Source organism: Rhea americana, unplaced genomic scaffold, assembly GCF_003343005.1.
Source record: "Rhea americana isolate MKP2758 unplaced genomic scaffold, rheAme1 scaffold_2, whole genome shotgun sequence".
Classification (NCBI taxonomy): domain Eukaryota; kingdom Metazoa; phylum Chordata; class Aves; order Rheiformes; family Rheidae; genus Rhea; species Rhea americana.
In genome coordinates, this window is record NW_028186149.1 from 7,975,847 (window position 1) to 8,001,991 (window position 26,145).

The 26,145-nt window shown below is 39.1% G+C and overlaps 1 protein-coding gene across 3 annotated transcripts in view; it reads left to right on the forward strand.

Moving 5' to 3' along the window:
• Positions 1 to 26,145, forward strand: part of SEMA6D (semaphorin 6D) — a 219,933-nt gene that overhangs the window by 76,625 nt on the left and 117,163 nt on the right. For all 3 annotated transcript variants that reach the window (XM_085303407.1, XM_085303408.1, XM_085303409.1), the window contains exon 2: positions 16,139 to 16,219. The gene's annotated coding sequence lies outside the window, so the exon portion shown is untranslated. The remainder of the gene's footprint in view (positions 1 to 16,138; positions 16,220 to 26,145) is intronic.

The window sequence follows — 26,145 nt, forward strand, 5'->3', positions numbered from 1 at the left end:
CAAATCATGGTGGATGGCTGGTGCACGCTGCAGTGCTGAGAGCTGTCACCGCAGCTCCTGCTCTGAAGCAATAACCTCTGCTGGCACAAATTCATGAGCTAGCATAGACTCTTGCAGAGTTAATTCATCACTGCAATCATATGCCGCGTTAGCCTGCAGAAACGAGAAATCGCAGTGCTGGCAGACACATTCCCCACTCAGAAACCTGACTTCACGCTGCTCTTCCAGCTTAGTCTTGTCTCTGACACCAAGGTTGCAGGTTGTGAGCTAGCGGATTGGTTAGTGACAGAGGAATTGATGGTGCTTCCCCAACCTTGTATGTCCTCTCTATCTGCTTTCTCTCACACAGCTGTCCTTACATCTCCCTCCACAAGGCTTTGGTCTTGTGGACCAAGAGCAATGAGTTCCCTGCTGCATTTTTAAATGAACTGATTTGGATAGCAATGTCATTGACAAAGAAGATAGAGAGATTGCTGCCTCTTGTCCTATAAGCTGTGATTCTACTGGTAAATACAAATGTGAATCTGTTGAATGAAGAAAGAGCTATAAAGCTGCATTGTAGCAATGTGGTGGTTCACTTGAAGGATTTGTTCATCTCGGGCATCTCTAGTAGCAAAGTTCCCTGACTTGCAAGGTCTTAGGAAACTGAAGTCTCTAAAGCTGACATTGGGTTTGGTGAAGAGGTGGTGGTGTCACTTGGAGTGAGCAGCTAGACCGCTTTGTGATTGCCAGTAATGGAGTATGTGAGTGGACACTCAAGAATTAAGGCAAACTTATTTATAATAATTTGTGATTTCTTTAGGAGGTAGTGCTTGTGTGTGTGTGAAGCTTTGGATCATTTACACATGAAATACTGCTCTTGAAAACGGAAGTATGTTGACAGAGGCATTAATCCTTCGTTGGTCACCCTTTGTGCTCTTAAGGGGGAAAAAAAACATCCTTGCTGTATGACTGGCCGGATGTCTCTGAACTCTAAAATGAGAGATTCCTGCACACATGCTGGAATACTAATATGATGGAAGAGTAACATCTGATTAGATATTTAAACAGGGAAAAGAGATGGCCCATTTTAGAGGGGAGATTGGGGGGGAGGTTGATTGATTGTTTTTAATAACAATTAGTGTATGAGTTACTTAAGGCACAAGTTCCTGTGTTCTGAGTATTAATTTGAAGAAATTCATATTGTACTATTTTTGAAGTAGGGTTTTAAAGTGTTTCACATTTGTGTCAAAGCATCCTCAGTGTTTGCTGACAGTATTGAGAGCATTTGCATGTTACGACTTGAAAAAAGCACAAGAGGAAAATGAATGTGATAGCAAAATCCTTATGCTGATGAATCTTTTGGGGTGCAGGGATCACAAGTAGCTGCTGTCTCACTAGTGTAGCCACAGTTTGCCTGGAAGAGTGGCTCCATCAGACTGGTTGCAATCCTTGGGGCATTCACTGTGTCTGGATCCGGGTACTGGATGCCCAGAGATCAAAGCAAGAGCTGTTAGAGAGCCACATTTCTCCTCTGGGAATTGGCACCGAGGATGGCTTGCAGGACAGGCTAATGGTTTCCTCCAGCACTTTCCCCTCTTGGTTCAGCTGGATTCATGATCACACTTTCCTGCAACAGCCAGTTGCAGGAGCTGAGGGTAGCTGTAGTCAGAAGAGTGAAATTTGCCCTTGTGCAACACCCACGTGCAATTTGAGGCCTCTCTTCCCAGAGCCACACTTAACACTGGAGGGGTAACTACTCCGTAGATAGTGCCCAGCTTCTTTGATTTTCAAACTATAGAGTTGTAATAGTTAAACAGTTAGAAATTGGGAATAAAACCAGCAAACTATGGATGTGGCTATTACATAAACAGGTAGTTAATAGCATTGCTGTATACATAACTCACCTTCCTAGTAGCTCAATAATATATAATCCCATATTTATCCCATATTTAATTAATAAATGATTTAAAAAGTATTACAGTGTTGTTTATCAGTTATAGGCTTGTCTTAACTCAGTCGGCATAGCAGAGTTGCTTAGATAAGCAGATCTTCTCATACATGCAAGGGAGGGAAATCCCCAGTCTGCATGTGCTTCCGGTTGATTTACATGAAAAATGCAAGGAATATAGAGGAAACTTTGGTAGAAATACTTAACTTTACCATTCCTTATAGTATCTTGAATCCCTTAATTTATGTATTCTGGATAGATAAACAAACGTGATTAAAATTTGCTATGTAGGACTTTGAGTCATATAAACAAGCTGATTTATTAAGTACTTATTTAAATATTTTAGCAAAATTGATGTCAATGGGTAAAAAATATTACCACTTATATTTGAATATGTTAGCCTTTTAAAATAATGTTAATTTTCAGAAAAAGAGTGGAGGAAGAGGAGGCATGTTATTAGAAGTTAGTAGTAGGTGCTGGAATACCTTTCATTTCGCTAACGATAGTCTTTTCCTGTTCAGTATTTAAAATCATAGAATTACATTACTAGTCAAAGGAATTACGTTACTGTCTCAAAGGATACTTAAACTAATCAGGAAATATCTGAAAAGGCTTCTGTCCTCCCAGAAGGACCTAATAGGGTTGTCGCATCTGCCATGCATTAACCTGCAATAGCAAAAAAGCTTCTAGGATTCTTAATGGGAGAGATAATGGAATCACGTCCATTAATGGTCAAAGCCTGAGTAAGAGCTGACGCCTCTAAAACAAGTGCTGAATATGTCCATTGGGTTGGTTTGTTCGTTTGTTTGCTTTTTCATATAAGAGGGAAAACATACTAGGCAAAACCAGTTCCAAGATTAAGGAGTTTGCACTCCCTGGTCAGGTAGTAAAAGCCAAATTCTGAGACTTGTGGCATCCACAGCCTGCATCTTGAAGGCAGAAGGTTTCATTCAAGCTGGATAATCTGGTCTAACCTCCTATATTGTAGAACACAGTATTTTGCTTGGTTACAATTACGTGAGTTTTGATAACTTTCTTTAAATAAAACAAATCTCCAGACCATACTCAGCCTAATTTGCTAGTCAATGCACCTCTCCTCGTTACACTCTATAAAGGTTAATCCTCATTTTTTTTAAAAAAAGGAAATGTGCTGTTAACTTTAAATTTTCTTCTTCAAGCTTCCGACCATTAGTTCTTGTTATTTCTTTTTTCATGATATTAAAGAAAGCCCTTCATAATGAGTATTCCCTCCTAAGTTCTGGTTACTTCTCAATCTTTTTTTGGGTAAATTTAACAGATGGAGCTCCTGAAGTATTTGAGCCCTCAGACATTTCTGATCTTCCAAACATTCTCTGGTTCTCTTTTACACTTTTTGTTGAATTAGAGCTTGTCAACAGTGGAATTCCTCCTCTTAAAGAACAAAAAGGATCTCATTCCGTAAAGACATATTTTGAAAGCAGTTACCTCAGACTCCCACGATATTCTTTACCAAGACTGATTATCATTTATGTTGACTAAGCATAAACAATTTTCACCAGGGAATAACATACCTAAATCAAACATACTCATTTTCATAGTGGATATTTTGTGATATTTGTTATGTTTTTTGAAAAAAATAAACAGCAATCAGGATTTCAAGATCAAGCACTCAAAGTAATAGATGTGCAAACAGAGATTGCCTTATCGTGCTCCTCTCCTCCTTCTTACCTTAAGCACGCTTACATCCTGCAGCTTCTCACCTCTTGACACTGGCTGTGAGCACTACCCTAATCTGGCACGTACTGTCACCCAGCCCCCCCCCCCCCCAAACTCCTTTCAGGATATGCTCAATGTGTGTTTTCAGACTGTATATTTTCCAAAAGCTAACAAGCCTCCAATGATCTTATGCAAGTAAGATCTTTCAGAGACTTCTCCTGTAGCCATGTTTGCATTTTCTTAGAAATAACAAAAGGTGTATCCTTAAACACAGTTGAAATCTTGTGTTCCCCACACCAAAACCCTCAATTAAACTTTTGAAAATGGATTTCTGCTGTGACATATTGAAGTAGTGTGTTTTCCCTAACATCAGTTCAAGAAGGGGCTAACCATTTAATTCATGTTTTCAGAAAAGCTCAGCTCTGAGCATGGATCTAGCATTAAAAGGTTCTTCTACTTCATCAAAACAGGAGGAGCAGGGCAAAGATCTGGACTGTTTTGCCTTTTCAAATGGAGGATTAGTTGTGTGTTTGAAGCTGCAGAACCATAGGCATCAAGGGAATGTTAAAACCTGTAAAGTTTAGGTGTTTTCCAAGTGAACTGGCATCTAAATGAGACTTTTCAGACTCATGTTTTGGGTGTAGGCACTCATGTCCTTAACCAATTTTGTCATATGCATCCTGAAAAATCTCAGAACCTCACAGAATCAKGTTTGTAATGAAATCCTAGCTGATAAAGTATGGATATTTGAGGCCTTTATGAACCACTTGGCTTCTTGAAGCCCTCTAGTCATTCKTTGTAATTCTGTAGGACAGAAAAAGAATATTCTTCACAAGGGAACCAGTTGATGGCGTCCCAGATGAAATACGCAATTAGAACAGTCACGCCAAGTGGAGTCTGCTGCCCTTTCACCGTTTGTCTACTCCCGAATTACAACTGGTTAGTAAAGGTACTTGCGTTCTTTAAATAAGTTCTTTCTGCGTTCTATGGCAGTCAGTTTGTTCTTTCTCCTTTATTTGCCTATGGATTTTAATATGTTTAAGCTCGGACAGTAGCAGGAGATAGCACAGAACTTTTTAAGGAATGATGGTGATCAATCAGGCCTGAAGCCCAAACAGTTACAGTCACAGAACAGGACTAAGCAGTTTCCTACTGAATTTGTAAGGCAGTGACCAGCCTTAATGTACAGTATGAAAAATTATGCAAACTCCCACTAAAGTTTTAGGCAGGCAGGCATTTTTATTCTGTCAATTTACATTAAAAATACAAATTTTAAATAAAGAATTTGAAAATTAATAGGAAGTAATAAGTCTGAAAATTGTTGAATGAAATTTATTTTATTAAAGGTTTTGGAAAGTATACTTTTCATTTACTTATTTTAAACACATGTAACAAATCAGAAGATAGCTGTATTTGCCCCGCTATTGAATATAACAAATGAGGGTACTTTTACAAAGGAAGTTAGAGAGAATCGATTCTCAGCATAGGAAACCTGGGAATGATGGGACAGGCCAGGACACTTCTGCTGTATGAAAACCGCATTGTATATGGGCATTAGCCTGCCCCTATGCAGAAAGTGCTGTGATGTTAAGGACGAGACACGTCCAAAACCTGTTGTGCTTTGTGGTAGCTGCTGAGGTTTGGTTTTGCAGCTCATCTTCCAGCTCCTCAGCGATGGGCTAGGTGAAATACGGCAAACCTCATTTTTTCAAGTTCTGTTTCCCAGGCCAGAGCGTGACTCCTTGTTTTCACGGCCTTGCAATTGTCGCATACCTCTGTTTCTCTGTGTAGTAAATCTCAAGATTTACTTAAGTAAATAGCCTTCAGCATTCTTGAAGCTACAGCAATGTATGTGTACGTTGGAAAAGGATGGACTAAAAATTATAGAAGACTGCCCTGAAGTGAATAAAAGCTTCAAAGATTAAAAATACTACTAATGATTTCAATGCAATATTTTTATACTGAGATTACTGAGATGGCAGTTTGAGCTGCTATATTAAAGTTTTGGTTCTTTATTTTGGATGTGAACTTCTCCTGAAGAAGCTTGATTTAAGAAGAGCAGAGTAGGGCAGAGATGTAGGCTGCATACTGAACTTACCTAGCAACTAGTTCAGAGATTTTCAGGAGTAGAACTTGAAAATGTACAGAGGTAAGACAAGAGAAGAGCTTTTATTTAGAGCCAAATGCGAGTGTCAGCAGAGTTGTAGAAAAGCTTATGTGTTTTTCCTCAACATTTTTTCCCAAGATTGATCTCTTTCTGTACAATTGCCACTGATCAATGTTTCCTTTCAATAGGAAACGTAGCTAGAGCAGTGCTCTCTGTTTGCGGTGTTGTTGAATGTCCCCAGGCGTGGGGAAAGTAACCCTCCTCTTTGGATAAAGGCTGTACACGTTAAATTATGCTTGCAAATATGTTAGCTCTTGGGTTCTAGCTTAGCTTTTCCCCAGAGTTATTTGGGAGAACTCTTCATTGTAACTGATAGGCTAAATCCTGAAGTCCTTTGTGCTGCTAGTTTCTGAAGCAAAACTGATGTCCGTTTTGGTCATTTGGTCACTGAACAAAATTGCATACAAAAATTTAATGAGAACTTAAGAGCTTTACTCCGAAGAAGTTTGAGTGGAAAGTTRTATATGAACTTGGTTCTTAAAAGATAACTTAACATGAGTGGAAGTACATTTGATATTCAGGATATAGATGACTTAAATGCACTAATGAAACAGTCTAATGTTCAACTGAGTCTTTAGTTTTATGTTTTTTAAATGCACTAATGAAACAGTCTAATGTTCAACTGAGTCTTTAGTTTTATGTTTTTTACTTCAGTAGAGCCTAGATATATGACAAAATTCTTGAGTTGTTACTGTAATTACATTAATGAAGTATAGTACAATTTAATAATAATAGCAGTATTTTACAATACTTAAAAGGACAAACTTTCTGCTTCCTTAAAACAAACAACCTTGCATATGAAACCATTACTTTCACTGATCTGTTCAAGTTTCCCACCCTGCCCACAAATACCTACAGAAAAAGCCTGGTTAGAGTTGGTCTCGGGGCGCTCAGTTCTGCTCCGGGACTGGAAGCTCATGCTGGTGCTCACCCTGTGGTCGCCTGTGCCGTGTGAACCACGCTGTCCCRCCCGCCACAGTCCTGCTGCAGGAATGCAGATGGTGGGGAAGCCGCAATATCCCTTAGACTTGGCGTAACCGCGATGTGCCAGGGTCCGAGTGTTCCTGTACAGGCGAAGTGGGTGGTGGCTTACAGTCCGACTCTGTGTGCCCTTCCGCCGCTCTGGTGCGCGCGGAAGGCCGAGGATGAGCCCGCTCTGTTGCGTGCGTTTTCTGGGTCCTTGCTCTAGCTACACTGCCTTCATCCCTCTGCAAAGAGTGGCAGAAGAGGGCCAAGGCATGCTCTTCTGGGGGAGACGGCCGTGACGTGCACAAGCTGCCTGCGGCGGGCGTTCTCATACGAGGGATTACTCAGGACACTTGGCTCTTGCTCAGAGTGTGCTGTGATTCTATCTGGAGTTGTCTGTATGTCTTCATACTTGCACATAGAAGGAAAAAACAAAGCAAAATATACCTGTAAAGATACTACATGGTAACTGTTAAAACTGCCTTTTATTGGGCGATAGCCACTGCTATCTGGTCCTGGTATTTTTCTGTTCTTCTGCCTTTCCCGTGTTTATCTGTTGCTTTTTTTGTGTGTCCTTTAGAAGGTTAATTTAAGAGATGGTGCCTTTAATGGTGCTCAGAAGGTGCCTGTCACACATGGGATGCTACTAGATGCAACACATTACGATGATAATCGGCCCCAGAGCTGGAAATGACATGATAGTAGATGTGAAGCCTTTAGATTCCCAGATCGTCTAAAGCCTATCAGCTRTCTTTACTCTTTCTTTAAATAAAAGAGCTGAATTGTGAAAAAAACTTCATGGGGAAGCTGCAGAAGGGATYTGAATGCCTAGCTATTAAAATGAATAGTAGTCTAATATCCAAAGTATTTCAGGGGCGGAAAAATCTGAAACATTGTTTACAAGCCTTTTTAGCAGCACTCTCCTTTTTTAGACACTTGTGACAGTTTTATCAGTGTCCTATATAATAAAAGGCATGCAAACTTGGCCTATATTACAATTTTGCTAGTAATTATTATTTTAATCTACCTCTTAGTTATATATAGCCCTTCACAAAACTTCATTGTAAAGAAAGAGATCTTTGAAAGAACCTGGAATAGCATCAGAAAGAATAATCKTATTGTTCTGCAAGTTCACTCTTTAGCTTAATGTGCAAACCATTGGATTAAACTCGGGAGGTATCATAGGTCAACTACACTCACTAATCACTGCCTCCACAAAAGAGATTGACTTTGTTGCTTGCTGGCTGCAGTTAGAATAGTAAATCACTTCCCAGGCTTTATATTTATTCAGTTCGCAGCTTGATCACTATTGTTTCACCTTTCCTCTGAAAAGTAGTAATATGTTCTCTGCTTTGTCTAGGATATGGAAATGGCTCTTGGAATCTCCTAACTATTTGTTTTAAGTGAATGAGCAATGCAGCTTATGCCCACTGGTTCCTGAAATGAAGTACAATCATAGCATGATGGTGGCATTCAGTATTTAGATTTAAATTAAAAACAAGTTGGGTGGAGGGGGCGGTTTGAGCCTGCCTCTGGCCGATGACCGTGCCGCGCTGCGCGTTGCCGTTCCTGTATGTTGTTGTCTGTGAAGGCTGCCACAACACAACTGTGCAGGTAGAACCGCGGGCAGGCATCCTGTGAAAGATGAACCTCCTGGGACCGTGRTTGCATTACCATGCTGAATAAAATTGCTGTAACAAAAATGTTTAGCCAAATCTCCATGGAAAAGGGTAACATTCATCTAAATGCATTTTCAAAGGGAGCYTTCTGAAATGGAGGAAATACCTAAATATGCCTTTGAAATAACTAAGTATGCAGAAGAAAGATGAAAAATAAGTGTATGTTGATATATCATTTCTCTTTCGAGCTATAAAGGAGAATTTTAATTCTATTAGGAGTGAAATGATGGCGTAAATACTTATTCACACTGATACTTCTCTGTGCCAAAGAGAAGAGTCTTTTTGTCTAGAGTCAGGTTTGGAAAAAGAGGTTTAGAGCAAGAATTGGGCCCACAGCAAAGGATTGCTATGCAGGGGCTGAGGGACGGACRGTTTCTGTGGGACAGACGCAGAGACTCAGGAATGTTCTTGTTAGAGTAAATGTCCTATTGCATCCATAGATGAAATTAAGCTTAAATGCTGTACTTTGCTTTTAGGTATTTCATTTCTAGCTCTTAACTAAACAATTTCTGTTTAAGTGAGTTATAATTCGAACATGATTGTTAACAGTTAGTTATGTGGTCTGACCCTCTTGGAAAGAGGAAGAAATGGCTTTAAGTCAGAGATATTCCAGCTCACAAAATAGGTTTTGAAAGGTGCTGAATCCTTGCCTGTATAAATATTTCAGATCCCATTAACAGAGTAACGTACTGCTATTAAACAACCAAATCAAAGGATTATAGTCACCCTTTGTAAATTARTGGCAAGAAAAATCTAAGTACAGCAAGCACACCATTAGTCAAAGCCAGAGTTTCCAAAACTATAAACAAGTATCACACATGCAGTTGTATATAAATGTGCATGTGCTAGACATGCAATTAAGTTGGCCCTCGTGCAGCTAATRAAATACAGGCATTGTTTTTCACATACATCTTTCCAAATATTCAAGTCTTTATGTAGTGTGCTCTAAGACAGTCTTGAAACAGGAGGAGAAAAAAAAGAAAAAAAAGACGTGATTGCCTATTAAGCACAAAAGTAGGRAAGCATGATATTGCTGTAAAAGCTAAGGATGTGTTGATACAGAAATGACAAAAGAAAAGCTGTTCTATTAGCTGTCATTTTAAATGATAAATAATGGCATAGAGCTCTTCCACCATAAGCAAGTAATATCTGTTCATAAAAGTGTTGTGTATCATTATTATTGGGTTTTCGACGCTTTTTGTTAATYAGCATACCATTTGCAATTAAGTCTCTAAACACTTTTTCTGAGCRGGTAGAGGGCCACCCCTTCAAAGTTAAGGTCACTGATTTTGGCGAGACACCTTATTACGAGGTTTGCTTTGTAAGAGCTTTCCCTGCCTTGGTATCTTCAGTGTCYCTCCAGGGTTGTAACTGGCTGGCATATAACTCGGATTAAATTCAAGTGCTTGTTAGTCAGATCTCAACTGCATCCTTTTGGACAAGAAGCTGGGTAGAGATGATGGTTAAGTAAGCTGCGTTTTGTTGGAAAAGGCTAATTCTTATGGGAAGGGGGGATGGGTATGTTTCAGAAGATGCTACTGATACGTGGAGAGAGAAGAATTCAGGTTCAGCTGTGTGTGGCTCAGGGTACTACCTGCTGCCTACTGATGGAGAGAGCATAGTGGGCTTGGTCTTTTCACCACCTCTCCCTGCAGCAGATGAACCAAATGCTGCAGTCATTTTATGTGGCAGCGCACTGCAGAGAGTTGGATRTGTGGTTTCTGAACACACTTCTGTAAYTTTTTTTACATATATATGCRTGTGTGTGTGTGTACACACRCATATATATGTTTATATTTAACTGTTTTTTGAGAATAATGTGGGGCACAAGCGCAAGGAATGTATACAGGTGGTTTGTAATGAATTCTTAGACTGTGATCCCTGTGGATCCTTAGAGAGCGCGAGCAACTCCATCCTCACAAACACACGTCCTGAGGAAGGAGAGCCGTCTTGGCAGGCAGAGGCTGACCCTCGGTTCCTGCGCCGGAGCGGGGCGCGCCGCTGCCTGCAGGACGGGGCACCGGGCTGCAGGGACTGACAGGGGAGCCCGGATGTTCTTCTTTAAGCTCTGGCCCTGAAAGACCCCCCTTGTCCCTAGGGGGACCATAACTGTAGTCAACGAAGTACTTTTTCTAAAGGGAAGTGAGGGACTTTCTTCTATCTGGGTAGAAAGAAAATAATCTACAAGTTGTTTCCATGTTGGTGAGTTCCTTCAGATTATTCTAGTTTAGGAAAAACTACTACTGCTTCTGCTTCTTCATTTCTTCAGCTAATGTGCATTGAAATTATTTGTTTATCCACCTAGACTCAGTGGACCTTTATATACCATATGTATTTCTGTTAAAGGCTGAACTTACTTTTATATTGCTTTAGATTTTCAATTAACCTTACTTCCATATATTTCGCAGCATTAAGAGCAGTTCAGTGTTAAACGTAACTCATTTCTGCTCACCTGCCCCCAATCCATGAAACTTTAAAATGTAGCTTTTCTGTGCTGTATGCAACTTTGTGATATCCAAGTTATGTAACCAGTTCAATATTGGATTTCCATTATTTCTAGCAAATAGCACCAACAGTAATTTTCCAGTGTATTACACCACTTTCAGATGTACTAGCAGGCGTTGCTGCACTGAGTTGTATTCACTCTTAATAAATCATGAGCATCAATTTTTATGTCTAGGTAGATAGGCAGATGCAGCTTTTTAACGTGTWTGTGTATAAAGAAATAAAAAATGATTATTTTGGAAAACTTAAATGCAATGCATTTCATTACATGGAAAGAGATGAAGTGTAGATTCATAAAGAACAACAAAAACATCTAGAAATTTCATTTTAAAATTTTTTATTTGGGGCTGCTGGCTTCTGCGTGTTGTTGTGTCACACAGGTATTTTACACAGATTAATCTAATGCATGTGCAAATTAATGAGTATTTTATGGTAACCTGTTCAGACAAGTTGATTACATTAAGATGTAAAATTAAGCATTGTTATGAATAATCCTTCAGCAAATTGCAGGGTGTTMTCTCTTTAACCATTTACTGCTCTTTCTCATCTCTCAGTTTTTAAAAGTGCTTGTCAATATTTGGTCAAGAATATTTGATTTCTCTTTTAAGCCCTTTCTCTTTGTTGTACTTGATACCATTATATGTGACATACAAGTTAATGAGCTGAAGTCAGAGGTGCCATCCCAGATCCTTCTGACTTGCAATATAAATATCATCTTCACRGAAATGTCCACTCTGGCCTCTAAGCTACTTGTTCCCATCTGAATGCACACTTGGATGTTACTTGTGGAAATTGCTCTTGAAGTTTTTTCACCAACAATTTTGATTTTTTTTTCCCTCATTGTCATTGCTTTAGTCTCAATTCCTGGCTCTGCCAAGGCAGTGTTAAGTTTCATCCTAATCATTCATAAGAAAATATCTTCGTCCAAAAATCCATTCTCAATGTCTTACAATGGCTTACTTTCACTAAGCTTTCTGGAACATAAGTATTCATAATATCCCCAAGCTCGCTCGCTCTTCCCAGGACTGTAAATTTGCCTTATATAAATCATAACATCAGCTTTCCTCAGACACTGTATCAGCTGTTTGTCTGCCAACACTTTGAGGGGCTTGCTGCTGCCTCTGTTCGGAACTATACTGCCTGTGCCGAAATCCTTCTGTGTTACCCGAAATGTGGTAAGATTGCTAACATGCATCTGTATAACCCTAAAATGGACTTGACCACGAAGAAAATGGAAGATTTCAGCCCAGSTTATCAAGTATTCATGTCCTCCCACTGAAACGTAGTTATATCCCATGAATATGAAATATTTCATACATTCTTTTTCCTCAAAATACAAATCATAGGAGTTTTCTAAGATAAAAAGTGTACAGGGACTAAATATGCTGATGTTTTTAGCCWGTTCAGGTGTCTGAACGTAAACCARGTATTCAGACTTTGTCCTTTTTTGCAGTCATTTTTGTAGTGCTATAGCTCCATGGTAAATTAAACTCATCCATGTGTCAAATTTTTTTCATCTGTGACAGATACCATGAGACTCTTAGAAACCACTTATGACTTGGTCTAGCATGGGTGGCAAATGTCCAGTGACTTTATTGTCCCTCCTCCCCTTGGCCGTCTTGCACAAAAGCAAGCGATGTTCCTGAACTGACCGAGTTCAGAGTCTGCCTTCTCTGTGAATCTTTCAAAGCCATCGTGACCACAGTTCTTATAGATGTTTTCTCTGCTTGTTGTATTGTGCAACAAAGCATTTCTGGCAGAAATCCTGTGACCAAGCTGACTTGCTCCGCTGCAGTTATTCTTTCTATTTAACTGAGAGGAATCTTTCTGTTCTGTCAAATGCCCAGCTGCTGTAATTGAAACCTATATCCACTATCCTAATCTCCTCTTTGCCACCTTTGACTCATTCCTTAAACCTTCTTCTCCTACCACAATTTCTAACTCTGAAAAGGATCTTGACAGATTATTCCTAGTGAAAAATGATAGATATGATAGGATCTTCGTAGCTCCTCCTTCTGCTTGTTGCTCCCTTCCTGAAACAGCCTCTGACCTCTCTCAAAGTATGACGTTCTCCTTCTGCTGCCTTCCTCTGCTCTTCTACTTTATCTGGTAGGCCCATCCTATCCTTTCTTTTTTTCTTCCCCTTTCCCACTCGGTCACTTTCTTTTTCCCCCCTCGCATTTCAGTCATGCGCTAATGTCCCACTTTTTACCCCACATGCTCTTGTAATAAGTTCTCATCTCTGAATGCATGGAACATACTTTACAGTCACTGCTGCTTGATTTCCATTCTTTGTAGTCAATGGAAAATGCTCAAACTAGTCTCTAATAACTTTCTGCAGTCCAATCAGAGGATCAGTACTCTGTGTTTGACCACCTGAACCTTTCAGATCCTTCAGGGTGTACTCAACCTTGATACGCTTGCTGTGATCCTCTCTTTAGCTTCCGTGACTCCATCCTTTCCATTGCACACCATTTGGTGAATCTGCCCTATGCCTTCTCCAGCTGCAGATATTTATAGCAAAGTCAGATTTTGACTCTTCTTTCCCTTCTTCCTAATTTAACTATTTTAACCAAAATGGTTAAAGCATTAGTCCTTACTCTTCCTCCAGAAACCTTCTCCATTACTCTTTCTCACAGTGGCTTTAAACAGCTGTACCATCTCATTTATCACCCAGACTCATAGCCTGAGCATTGCCTTCAACTGAGATTTCTCTTTACCACCTCAAATCCAGCTGACATCCAAGGTCTGATATGTAGGCTTTCCAGTCCATCCACCTTGGAACTTGGAGTTCTCTTACTGTAAATTTCTTCTCTCAAATATTGACAAAGATAATCTTACCTAGTTCAAATAATGCTTTTAGAAAGCCCCTTTCCCTAGCCTCATTTTTTTGGTTGTATTGCTTTCTGGCCGTATCGTTCTGATGTGATATGCAACTCCCCCTTTTGTCTCTCAGGCAGCTTATTTTCCCTCTCTCCGCTCTGTGTCATCACTTACTCCGTATGAAAACAGCAGCTCCAGGCTCAGTTTGAGTCACAGTATCGGTTTCCACCTCAGCTCTCACTTTCCAGACAGCACCTTCCTGCTTTCTCCCGTCAAAACTCTACAGACACTCCTGCAAAACGGGTTCTTCAAATCTCCCTTCAAAGTCCTTTGCCAGGATGCCTACAAAAAAAACACTGCCTGTCATAATAACTGATGGTATCTTCTTTTTCTCTTCTACCCCATACTGAGCTAATGCCTCGTGTCCTAAATCTACTGTATAAATTCTTAGAGGTTTCTTTCCACTGTGCATTTGGATAGGGCTCGTGCAGTGAGGTCCTGGGCCGCGGTTAGGCCTTGGAGGTGTTATGGTAAAATAAACAGCGCTGAAGGGAACAGGAAAGGCTGGGAGGAGCTGAAGTCAGGGCTATATCCCTGCAGGATGGGCCTGGCACACTGCTCTAACAGTTAATATTGTTGGCAAAAACACAGATATGGAAACTATGTCCGTGGCCAGATGTGCACACAGCGAGCTGCCAAGATGGAGTAGTGCACGCTGTAAGATATGCTGTTTTCCCCAGGAACGTGCGCAGCGATTCCAGTCCTCACCTTGGAAAATGTGAAGCATTGAATAAACTCCGGGCTCYGCAGCTATGGGTCTGGGGTGATTTACAGTATTGCAAACTGATGCTTCACCAGTGAAGTCAATCCCTCCAGCACCCTTTGTTGTAATCTCCCTCCAAAGATATTAAAAATACAGAAACCCTGGCCAGGCTGTAGTTGATCTAATTTATAAAACATTTTCTGGGTATTAAAAGCTGGGGYAGTGTACTAGTAGTTTTAAAATTGTGTTAAATATACTGTAAACTCCCAGAAAGATCCTTTCATTGAAGATTATTGTATGAAGATCTGAAGATTAAAGTGTCTAGATTAAAGATTAATGTGAAGTGCACTGGGAAATGGTTTGATGCATAAGGAGCTATATAATATATTAATCGTGTACTTTGCAAAACTGCCTGAGGGAATTAGACACACAGTTCACTTACATGTCTTTGAAAATCTCTCAGAAAAGAGTTTGTTGTTACAAAGTGAAAATGGCAATATTTTCATTGAGAGCTTGAAGAGGAAGGAAGAGATGTGGAGACCTTCGGTGCTCATCTAGAACTTGACTTTAGCTCCTTATAGTTCTTTCCTGTTTTGAATTTGCTCTRAAGGTTTCAGAGGTTTTAAGATCATTTGTTATTGTATAGAGGCAACTTGGATTTGAGTACTGCAGGTTAATAAAACTGGTCTGACCCAAGCACACTGCTCCCCCTGCCTATGTTATTTTTTGTCATCAAATCCATTTCGGTTTTGCTTTCACTTAAAGATAGTCCTCCTAAACAGAAGTGATTTAAATAATTTGAGAAATCAACCATGTAAACCTCAGTGAAACAAATTTATACATCTGCATATTTATGTGTACAATATCAGGTACATTAATTAAAGATAATTAGAATTTATTGTGGCAAAAATAATTATACACACACACACACACACACACACACACACACACACACACACGCACTTAGCAAAATAGCCCTCTTGCAAGAGGTTTTCTCGTAATGCTTTTTTGCGTAGAAATTTCAAAACTGTTATGAAAGAAATGTTCCACATATGGTAGAAATTACAAGTTTGCTATCCCTGAAGTGCTGCAATACAAATAAGCTGTTAAATGCCAGCTCTGAATGTTATTTTTTAGATGTTAAGAGAGATAATCCCGTACTAAAACTATTAGTAGGCAAATTTATTTGAACTTCAAAACATCTTTGATCTGGAATGGAAACGAACTGTGTGTGAGTATATAGTCCATTAATTTAGGGTTGGCCACTTGCGTGCGTTTTTGTTTGTTTGTTTTTCCATTCTCCATCTTTCTAACACAGTTTATTAAAACTAATCATGCAATATACTGTTATTTTTCCTGGTAGAATTTGTTGCATTGCCTTCATGAAAGGACAATTTTTCTATAGAAAGTACCCTGTGGGAATCAATATTCAGGTTCACAGTCATACAAAAAGTCAACGTGCTGATGTGTTGCTTTCAGACCTATTTTTGTGGTCTTATCATTAAACCTGCAGTAAACCTGCTTATAAAGCAAGACTTCCATGGGTACTGGGAAAGTGTGATTAAAAATAATCATCTGTCTGATGAATATTTTCCTCTGACTTTTGGCAGGATCACCCATCTGAATTTGTGCCAGCCTCTACAGGAATACTGATGCCAGCAATTTAAGGATCTTCGTATTTGCTCTCAGTGGTAAGATCTAAAGATGTCATAGTAAACAACATTAGAATATTACTGTTTTCTGTCATGTTGCACTAAAAATGAATCTGTGTGAAAAATAAACTCCCTCTCCTTGACCGTTACAATGATGCTGAGATGTAAGAACGTATACTGATCTGCAAGAAACTGAACTAAGGACACAGATTTTGAGCAATTTTCTTCAGAGTAAACCCCAAAAAGACAATTTTTATTGTTCTCTCTATTAATGTGACTGCTCTTGAAAGGTTTGATATTGTAAATTTTGAAGAACACAACCATTTATAGAATGGGTGGTGGACAGCCTCCGTTGAGAAGGTAGAATACACAGAAAAGAAATTTCAGTAATTTCCTTTTGTAGACAGCTGAGCGACTAAGTTGCAAAATTGCAAATAATTTTCCCATCTGATGCTGACCTTGTAACTAATCTGACTGTCCAAACCTTGAGTCAGATTCTCAGATACTGTCCCACACCCCTTGTGCTGCTGTGGAGACCTTGCAGAGGGTGTTATCTAGTTGCATCTGAAAGCTCAGGATTTCTTCTACAAAGAGAAATTGTCTGCTGTAGTAACAATGAAAAGGAGGAGAGAACAGTGAGGTCCCACCAGAATTCTGTGCCAAATTGGAATATATTTTCTATAAAACTGTGATTGAGTATTGCAGAGTAATTCTTACACTGTAACAGAAAAACACATGCTGTATAAATGTTCACATTTTGGGGTAGGGAGGAGTTAATTCTTAGATTCTAATATTGTCTGTGATGAGATTTTGGTCAAGCTGATTCTCACCTTTATGCCATCTACTTGCATTAAATATTTTCATTTATTTTAGTCATTGCTCAGCATATAAAATGCTGGCAGAACTGGTGCTAGCACATGCGTAATCTATGGTGCGTAATCACAATTTTCCAAATACTCACAATAGAGATCTCACCATGTTAGGCATTCATAGGTTATCTAATTCTCAGCGAATATACTTAATACTTTTTAATAGCCTTTGTCTCTGAAACAGATGACCACAGAAGAAATAGCTACAAAATAATACCCTAATTTATGCGGCATTTTTTTAAATAAAATATTGATCAGCTCTCACATCCCTCTTAACTTAGCATTAAGAAATATTTATTGGATTATTACATCTCAGTAGAAAACTGCTTTRTGTGTTTATACTGGGGCCAGTCCTGGGAGATGCTGATTTTCAGCTCTTCCATTTTTCACTTCTGCATACCTTATCTGATGTGCCCAGTAGTATTTTCATACACGGCATTGTGTGTGTGGGCACAGTGTCAGTGCAGCCAGTGCTTAAGCAGTCATGGCAGCCAGTCCCTGAGGTTGAGTCCCTTCATCCTGGACAAACGCAGTGCAAAAAGCAGTGCTAGGGAAGACGAGAGGGAGGAAAACACGCAAAGTTTCCCCTCCCCAGTAGAGCTGCCCTGAATCCCATTCCCCCACTGAACATGCTGCTTCTCACCCRAACTACTGTGTAATTTCTCCAGCAGGAAGGAAAATAAATATATGGACTACACAAGTGTGTGTCTCACATGCCACCTTCCTTACTCTTTAAAAGCAAAGCTTATAGAGGGCTATGGAGGATCGTGGGTTGTAAAATAGGATACTTGCAGCACAGCATCCTCATTGGCGTGACTGCTCTTGTGAACATGAACGGTTCAATGAAACCTCTGCTTCAGTTCAACGATAGCCTCAGCAGTAGTTTTCCTATCCTGTCATACTCTTTCCATAAAAAAATGAGCATGAAAATGTGTTGTCATGAATCCTGAAAACAGATTACATGTTGTTATTGCTGGCTAACTTACATAAACTTGGAATATGTCCCTAATAAAGGACAGCATCTCCCGCAGAGCATACTGTACTAGCATTGCTCTTTGTTAGAAATACAAGAATACATCATACTTACCGCGTCACTTGATCGTATGCTCAAGGTGCAAAACAACAAATTTTCAAGGCAATTTTGCAAAGAAATAATACAATCTGAATAATTTTTTTTCTTTTCTTTTCTTTTTTGACACCACTAAATTCTGTATGCAGTATAACTTGGAGGGTTGAAAGTCAATACTGTTGTTTGCAATAGACAGAGTTTGTGAAAACTAGAAGTCACTGGTACTGAACTACTAGACCTTTTTCGCCTGGAAACAGAAGACACTAACGATCTAGTAAAGGAAAACAGAAAATCCTCATTTGTTGCTTCTTAACTAAGGCAAATGAAAATCCATTACAAGTCATCAAAGGCCCAGTCCTGTGATAAAGCTCCTATTAACTTCAGCAGGAGCAACCTGAGTATCACTTAAGGACAGGAAACAAACATTTAAGCATTAACAAATACACCTACTTTTAGGTGAAGTTCACTAGGCTCCAGGAGCAGCAGTTGACTAACTGTGCGTATGTACGGAGAGGCATCCGCACCTTGTTCCGTGTTCCTGTTTTCTGTAAATGTGTAACAGGTTTCATGAGGATTAAGGACCATCAGGGTATATAGATGACTACTACCTCCATTGGTATAGAATCAATAAATAGTTCAATATTCTGTGCAATTAAAGCAAAAGTATGTGTGTGTGTGTGTGTGTGTGCGTGTTTTAAAACAAGGGAAAAAGAGAGCTCTTTCTGTTTGCATTTCTGTATCTGACCATGCCTTCACACTTCATTTCAGCCTTTATATGGTTTTTGTGTTCGTACTTCATTATATTTTCTTGAGGCAGGAAAGGTTTTCAATGCAAACTTGATGAATGTCCATACTAAATTGGATCCCCCTTTTTTAATTAAGTTCATCTAAATTTAATTTTGCAATTTTACTTCAGTAAACTCATCTGACTCCAGATGTTGAATGTGCTTTTTCTATTGCTGTTCTCATATAATTGTACCTGTAAAAGATTTATGACTCAGAGAGGCACTTTTGAATGCTTTAGAGTGTTTTCAGCATATGCTTCATGGATGGCTAGTAACATGAGCAATTAGCATCCTAAAATACTGTTCGGCATCCAGGATTTCTTTTAATAGGAAGCTGCTTCTATTCGCTTGAACTTCAAACAAATAGTTTAAGAGAAACATTGTTATCAAACAGTATCAAATGATACTGAGATATCACACATGAAGAAACTTTGAAAATGAAGGAGAAAAATTCAGAAACCAAAAGATGCGATTAGAAAAAATACAACCAATACAATTACCTGAAGTTCTGTAATTATTTGGGTTCTGCCTCTTTGCTTCTTGAATCTTGACATACTCAATAACATTATATATGACACATTTGGGGCACTGTTTAATGAAACCCCTTGTCCTCATGAGGAAAACTTATACAACAACTGTATTTTCGGATAATACTAAAAAGAGAGGAATCCAATTGTGAAGTGGAAGATGGCCACCTTTTCCTCAAAAGCAAATCAGTTTCTGTGGGTTTTTTTTTATTTTGGGGGGTTTTTTTGTTTGTTTGTTTGTTTGTTTTTTGTTTTTCTTTTTTCTGTTTTAAGTACTCTTGGTATATTAGTTTGAAATATTTATCTGTTCAGTAAACAAGTCCAGTTTGGGATATTTGTGTAAATTCAAGGCTCATAGGATGCAAAGTGCTGTGGGCCAGCCTGGCAACATGTCACTCCAGGTTGGTTTGGTGTTTCTCCAGTGCGGGTAGCACTGCCAGTGCCAAACTTCAGTAACGCTAATAGGAATCAACTTCTCTGTTTTCTTCTTTTATATTCCTACAAGCGTCCATAATACAGCTTGCCATTTGCTGATGACTTGCAGGAGGTGCAGTTACCAGGCGGTGCACGTGTGTGGGTGTGGATGGACGTGCCGTGATGGGTCCTGTGTGCGAATGCTGAGGGAGCACCTAGCGCTGCGGCACGCTGCAGAGTGGGTCCCCAGGGTGCCCGGTGCTGGAGGGCAGCTGCCTGGCGCCTTCCTCGGCCAGAGCAGCAGTGTGAGGCCTGGCACTTTGGCCCTTCTTTCTTGCTTAGATCGCATCTTCTTAGTGACACGTTGTACAGAGTTAGACTGAGCTGCTTTCTCCTCATGCATTTTACCGTCTTTATTCCTGTTCATTTCTGAACTAGACTTTTTCCGTTCGTCAGTAGAGGGAGTGATTCTGCGTTGTTCCCCCCACCTGACCTCTCAGTGATGCTGGATTAAATGAGCAAGTTTACACTTAAAGTTGCAGCAAAGAAACTCAAGCAGCTCACTTAATTTCCAGCAGAACGTAGGAATACTCCTCCCTTGGGTGAAAGCCCTCTGAGTCTTAAAGACTTCATGGGGGAGTCTGGATGGGACCCAAAGAAGGAACCACTTCAAAATTACAAAATGACAGAGTTTGTTATTCTTGAGTTGTCAAGATTCACTATATGTTTGCTGAGATGGTAACCACACAGGGTGTTTTCAAAGACACGAACTAGAGAAGGGTGTGTTAAAGCCCCAAAGTCTTAAGAATGCCTSATGACTGCCTGCCAATACAGCCAGATCCTGCTGGGTAATGGGGGAATGCCTACCACGTAAATATAAAGGGGGTTATTTAGGAGACCCAGTGAGCTGTGAATTATTGCCTAGGTTGTCACACAAAAAAAAGGGAAAATGAGTTGTGAAGAGGAAAGAACGTGCACTGAGTCCTGAATAGATTTCTGAGACTTTTTTTTGAGATAAACGGGGAAATGTATATGCACTCTCTGCAAAGAGAAGTCTGTTTTGTCAGATTGCAAACATACCAGCCACTAGATTACTGTGAAAAACCCATTGCAGAAACAAAACTGGGTTATTTGTATGCCTGACAAATGCATGAAACAGAGGAAAATAATATTTGTCCAATAACTGAATTTAACATCTGTATTGATCTAGCTTCCACTGAAATCAATGGGAATCTTTCCACTACTTCTAATGGGATTTGGACTGGACATGGGTGTGTTACTGAGTGAAGAGCTGGACTGAAGGGTAACATAGCAAGCAGTAGCTTTCAAGCCTGGTTGTATTGTGCATCATTAGCACCAACTGACTGAAATGATAAATTTGGGAATACTTAAAAATTTGTCACTTCACGTGCCAAAGCTCATTTAGTGAATACCAAATGAATAGTCTGGAAATACGTACTGTACACTTCTATACGGTTGTGTATGCAAACCAATTTTTTTAAATGAGAAGGAGCTCACCTAAATTATGCAGTTCATCTTTCTGCTTCCTTCAGATGCTCATCTCAGATGGATGCAAAAAATACTAGGGGTATTTGAGTGGAGGTATCATGGGTTAGAACTTCCTCATAACTCCAGTAAATTTGGACACAGTTACCAAGAGTAATAGGATTTAAACAGCACAATGTTGCTATTATATTAAACTAAGACAGTCTCTGTATTTTCTAGTCCATTATATAGCAGCAGGGACTTAACAGCTCTAGAGAAGGGAATATGTCCCTTATCCTTATCTCTGTAAACAACAAAACCTGTAGAAAATGAAAATAACTTACATCAGCTGTGTTGGAAGCTTACAGTAAAGCTAGTTCCTTCAAACTGATCTAGCTGGAACTATCCCCTTTCTTTTTAAATGGTAAATGGCTTTTCAACTTAAAACATTTTCTTGAAATCTGCTTTCAGTAGAATATATAGTATTTTATAGAAACAAAAATTGAAGAACTGGCAAATTCATTTTTGGTTACTATTGACTGCAGAAACCAGTATTTTTCTTAGGATTGTCTTCATTTTTCAGTAAAAAGAAATTGTGGTTCTATTGCTGAAAATGAACAGCTGAAATTAACAGGAAAAATAAGTGTTTTATCCACATTTGGAGGTGGGGTAGAGTTCTTCTGATGGTGTCTCTGTATTGTTGGTAAGGTCTTTTCTAACAGATCTCAGTGGTTTTAAATTTAAGGATACATTTTTCAATAGGAATAAGATTTTTCTTATCGGTCAGCTTACATGTAATCAACTTACAAAGTTTTAGAAAGAGATGAACTATGACAATGTAATTCTTAAGATGATAAATGAATACCTAATGAAGTTCAGGCTTTTAAGATAAAATACACAAATGCACACACACAGCATTTATTTTTCCTGGTGACTTTGTTAAGTAGCAGTGGTGGGGTGAGTTCTAGTTAAACAGACTGTTCTCTGCATAACATATACATGATTACTCTTGTACCACAACTCTATTATTAATGAAATATCCCCAAGTAGATTTATTCTACAAATAGGCCTTCTAAACTAAATTTAACATGACAAATGAAGCTGCCTTCAAAAGAAAGAGTGGGATTTGAACAAAACGATGGCAGTAAAATGCTGAGTATGGACGCATGCTTTGAAGCAGTTGTATTTTTGCTAGTTTTTGTATGACGTAGGTCAATGCGAAACAACAATCCAAAAGGAAACCCAGGCCCCAGAGAGGAGATACTGATGGTAGTAAGAAAAAGCGAGGTAGGACAAAGGGTTTGGGATTAAGCTGAGTTGAATTTTCTTCAGATAGTATATAAGGCGACAGCACAGAGCCCGTGAGAGATCTCAGTGGGGTCTGCAGGTGGTTCTTCGGGTGCCTTTTGTACAACATGAGTTAATTCTTCACAGTGGTGTTAAGTAAAATATCAAAAATACTACTGAGGAGAAAATACAAAGGTGATCGTTAGGAAATTTTATGTCATGCTGTGGTGCCTCATGAATATACTGCACATATGTGCAGGAAAGACCTCTTCAAAAACAACTCCCCTTTTTACCAGCATCCACGTTAATGGCCCACTGGATCTCTGTCTTATGGGATGATGGGACCTTACTGTATCCCATAAAAGTGTAATAATTCTTAGTTCATGAGAACTAATAGTATGTAGTACAATAAAGTCATTTTTAATTCCTTATTTGTATTAAATCTTCACTGTCAAAATGCAAACAATGGTTAAAAAAATAAACCCTCACACTGTTGCATCTGTTACATGCTAGTGCAGAATTACTAATGAGAACGTATTTATGTATAAATAAATCTTTTATCCTCATTATAACTCTACTGTGTTCCTACAATGAAGTCATCTACTCAGAGCTTCTTATGGATTGAAAGCCTCAATAGCCTCTTTTATTTATAATAAATATTGCATACTAATGTTAACAATGTCATTGTGTGATGTCTCAATAGAGGATTATGACTTCATGTAATTTTAGCTTGATGTCTCTTCTGTCCTGTAATGGAGCCAATTTTTTTCTTAAAAAGGAGATGAGAATCATTTATTCACAAACCTTTTACCGAATATTCTATGTATAAACTATGTTAACCGAATAATAAGTCAGCACAATGAAGCTCAAAGCCAGGAAAATAGAGTTAAACTTCAGTGCCTAATCTTAACTTAGCCCTATTGTGTGCATTAAAGTACTTTAAAGCTAGAAATGCTTATTTCCCCCCAAATAGTATTTGAAGCATGAATTACTGCATTTTCAGGTGTCATTCCAGATACAGTTTTATGGAATATTCCCGAAATGTGCATATCTGTAAGAAACAATCATAAAAATGGTTTTGTGGCACATAGCTAGTGCAAAGAGAGGATAAAATGTATTTATATTAATGAGCAAAGAGTAAAGCAATCTTCCATCATCTACCAGAGATGAACTGCACCTTGGGGAATAGGGGCCCATCTCAAACAGCACTTATGCACATGCTTAACCTCAATTATTGCATCAATGGGATTTCAGTACAATCTTAAAGTTAAACACAAAGGGGAAAAAGGAACTAATGCATTGGCATGAAGACTCATATTTATATAATAATGCAAAATATTAAGTAAACTATAGGATATTCTTTTGTGATGTGTGAATATAGATATCTTGTAATATTAACATAACACAATTGGATGTTTAGCTCCTGAACACGTTCAAAATAATTTATGTGAATGCTCAAGAGAGAAGTTCAGGCTAAGATGAAAAGCATAAATCCACCTAACAGCAAACAAGTAATTCACATAACTGTCTGAAGACAGGTTCAGAATACAGGATTTTATGATAATCGAAGAGCAGAATAGCCCAGCTCTAGTGAAAATACTAGGTCTTCAGTAGTGCAGTTGCAGCTAGCACGAGAAATCAAATTAAACAGTAGTCATACTAAAATAAAACTCAAATGGAGACTGTATTCTCCTCGGTAGAAGAGAACAGCTCTGGTAAACCTTTTTGGAGCTGATGCCATGATCCCGTGTTGCTCACATCTGTACAAAAAATAGATGTCACATATAGGCTAGCAGAGGTACCGAAAATACACAGATGCTTCGTGAGGATAAAAGAGGGTGTAATGCTTGAGGAAGAACTTTCTCACCTAAACTAAGTCCGTGTCTATATTTTCCTCAGAACAGTATTTCTAACTGCAGTGTAATCCTGCCTGAGGTAGCTGGAGATTTGCAATGTGCTAATATTTTTATCTACAGTAAAAACATCTTATTCAAGAGGCGGTATTTCGTGTAGGACTTGTGGAACTGTTAGCTAGACTGTCTTGTTCCTACCAGTGCAAGTTTGGAGCTGTGCCACCGGTGGGGAGCTTTGCGTTTACACTACCCTAACTGCAGTTTTGTGGCTGAAAACCAGGACAAAGCTTTTGCCCTCTAGTCTGTGTTTTCAGAAGGTTTCATTTTCTAAGCTTAACTGCATATTCATAGTTTAATAGCATAGTTCTGTTTGGGATTTCTGTTTATTTTTGTTGGAGTATGCAGTAGTTAGGAATAATTTTAACCAACAAAATGGTGTAGAGCGCATTGGACTGACCAAAGCGGAGGGCACGGGCGATGGGCTCCCCTGCGCCCATGTGCRAAGGTGCCTTTAGACGTGGCGTTTGCCACCTCTAGCCATAGTTCAGCTGCAAAGYGCTCAACTTGATGCAATTAACTGCAGCAAGCCAGGGCCCTGAGCTGGCGCAGGGCGCGCGGCCGGGCTGGGGGAGKCCTATGGATTCTGCATTGCACGTGACTAAAAGCAAATCTTTCTATTGCTACTGATTTAATTTTCTTTTACTTTACTTCCGTGAGACTGTTTGRTTGCGTAGAGTTGAACATGCTGTGTGCGTTTGCAGGATCGGCGCGTTCGGTGAGTGCGAGGGCACCGCGCGGTGCTCGTGCCGGAGTAGCAGGCATGGCCATGCCATCATGTCTTAGCGTTGTGTAAATAATAAAGTTAAATATGAGGCTCTAAACTTCAGCCAGCTTTCAAATGGTGTTAAATATATATATAAAACAGGGAAATACTTATTTTAATCACAGTTTCCTAATTTAAAAAAAATCCTAAAGGGATTTTTCTTTGAACTTCACGAATATCTGCTGGGATCATCTAACAGCCCAACACAAAACTGCAGGTTTTATGAATGAAGAATGACTGAAACTCCAGATATTCGCTGATGACATATTTCTGGTGTGCAGGATGCTTTTCTCAGCTGGGTTTGCACTGATCCCAACAGAAAAGGGCCCCAAAGCCCCCTTGTGCGAGGAGAGTCCCTGGCTGGGCGCAGATTGCAGTGTCTCCCCGGTGAAAGCCACACGTTTGCAGAGCCTTTGTAAACAAGTAATTAGCGTCATGCTTAATTATAAGTCCAAAAATTGCCTGCGAATTGATGTTTTAAAAATCAAAAACGAATTCAAATTTCTCTCACTACTCTCACTAGGAAAATCCTCCAACGAGCATCATTTCTCGAATAGATAACCMTCTACTTATATAAATGAAGGAGCCATATTTACATTCTGGTTCAACAGTCAGGAGAAGTTTGGCAAATCTAATGTTTTCAGATCCGTTCAGTATGTGTTGTGAGAATAACGTCAGCAAAAAGGTTACTTTTGATTTTTTAAAAAATTTCTTTAAAAATGTAAAGGAGGAGGAAGAAAGTTGGTATAAATAAAGAGGAAGGCAGCGCTTTAAATAACGAGAGCAGTGATAAGGCAAAAAGCTTATCACTTTGGTGATAAGATGAGGTGTGAAGTTTTTTTTTTTTTTTTTT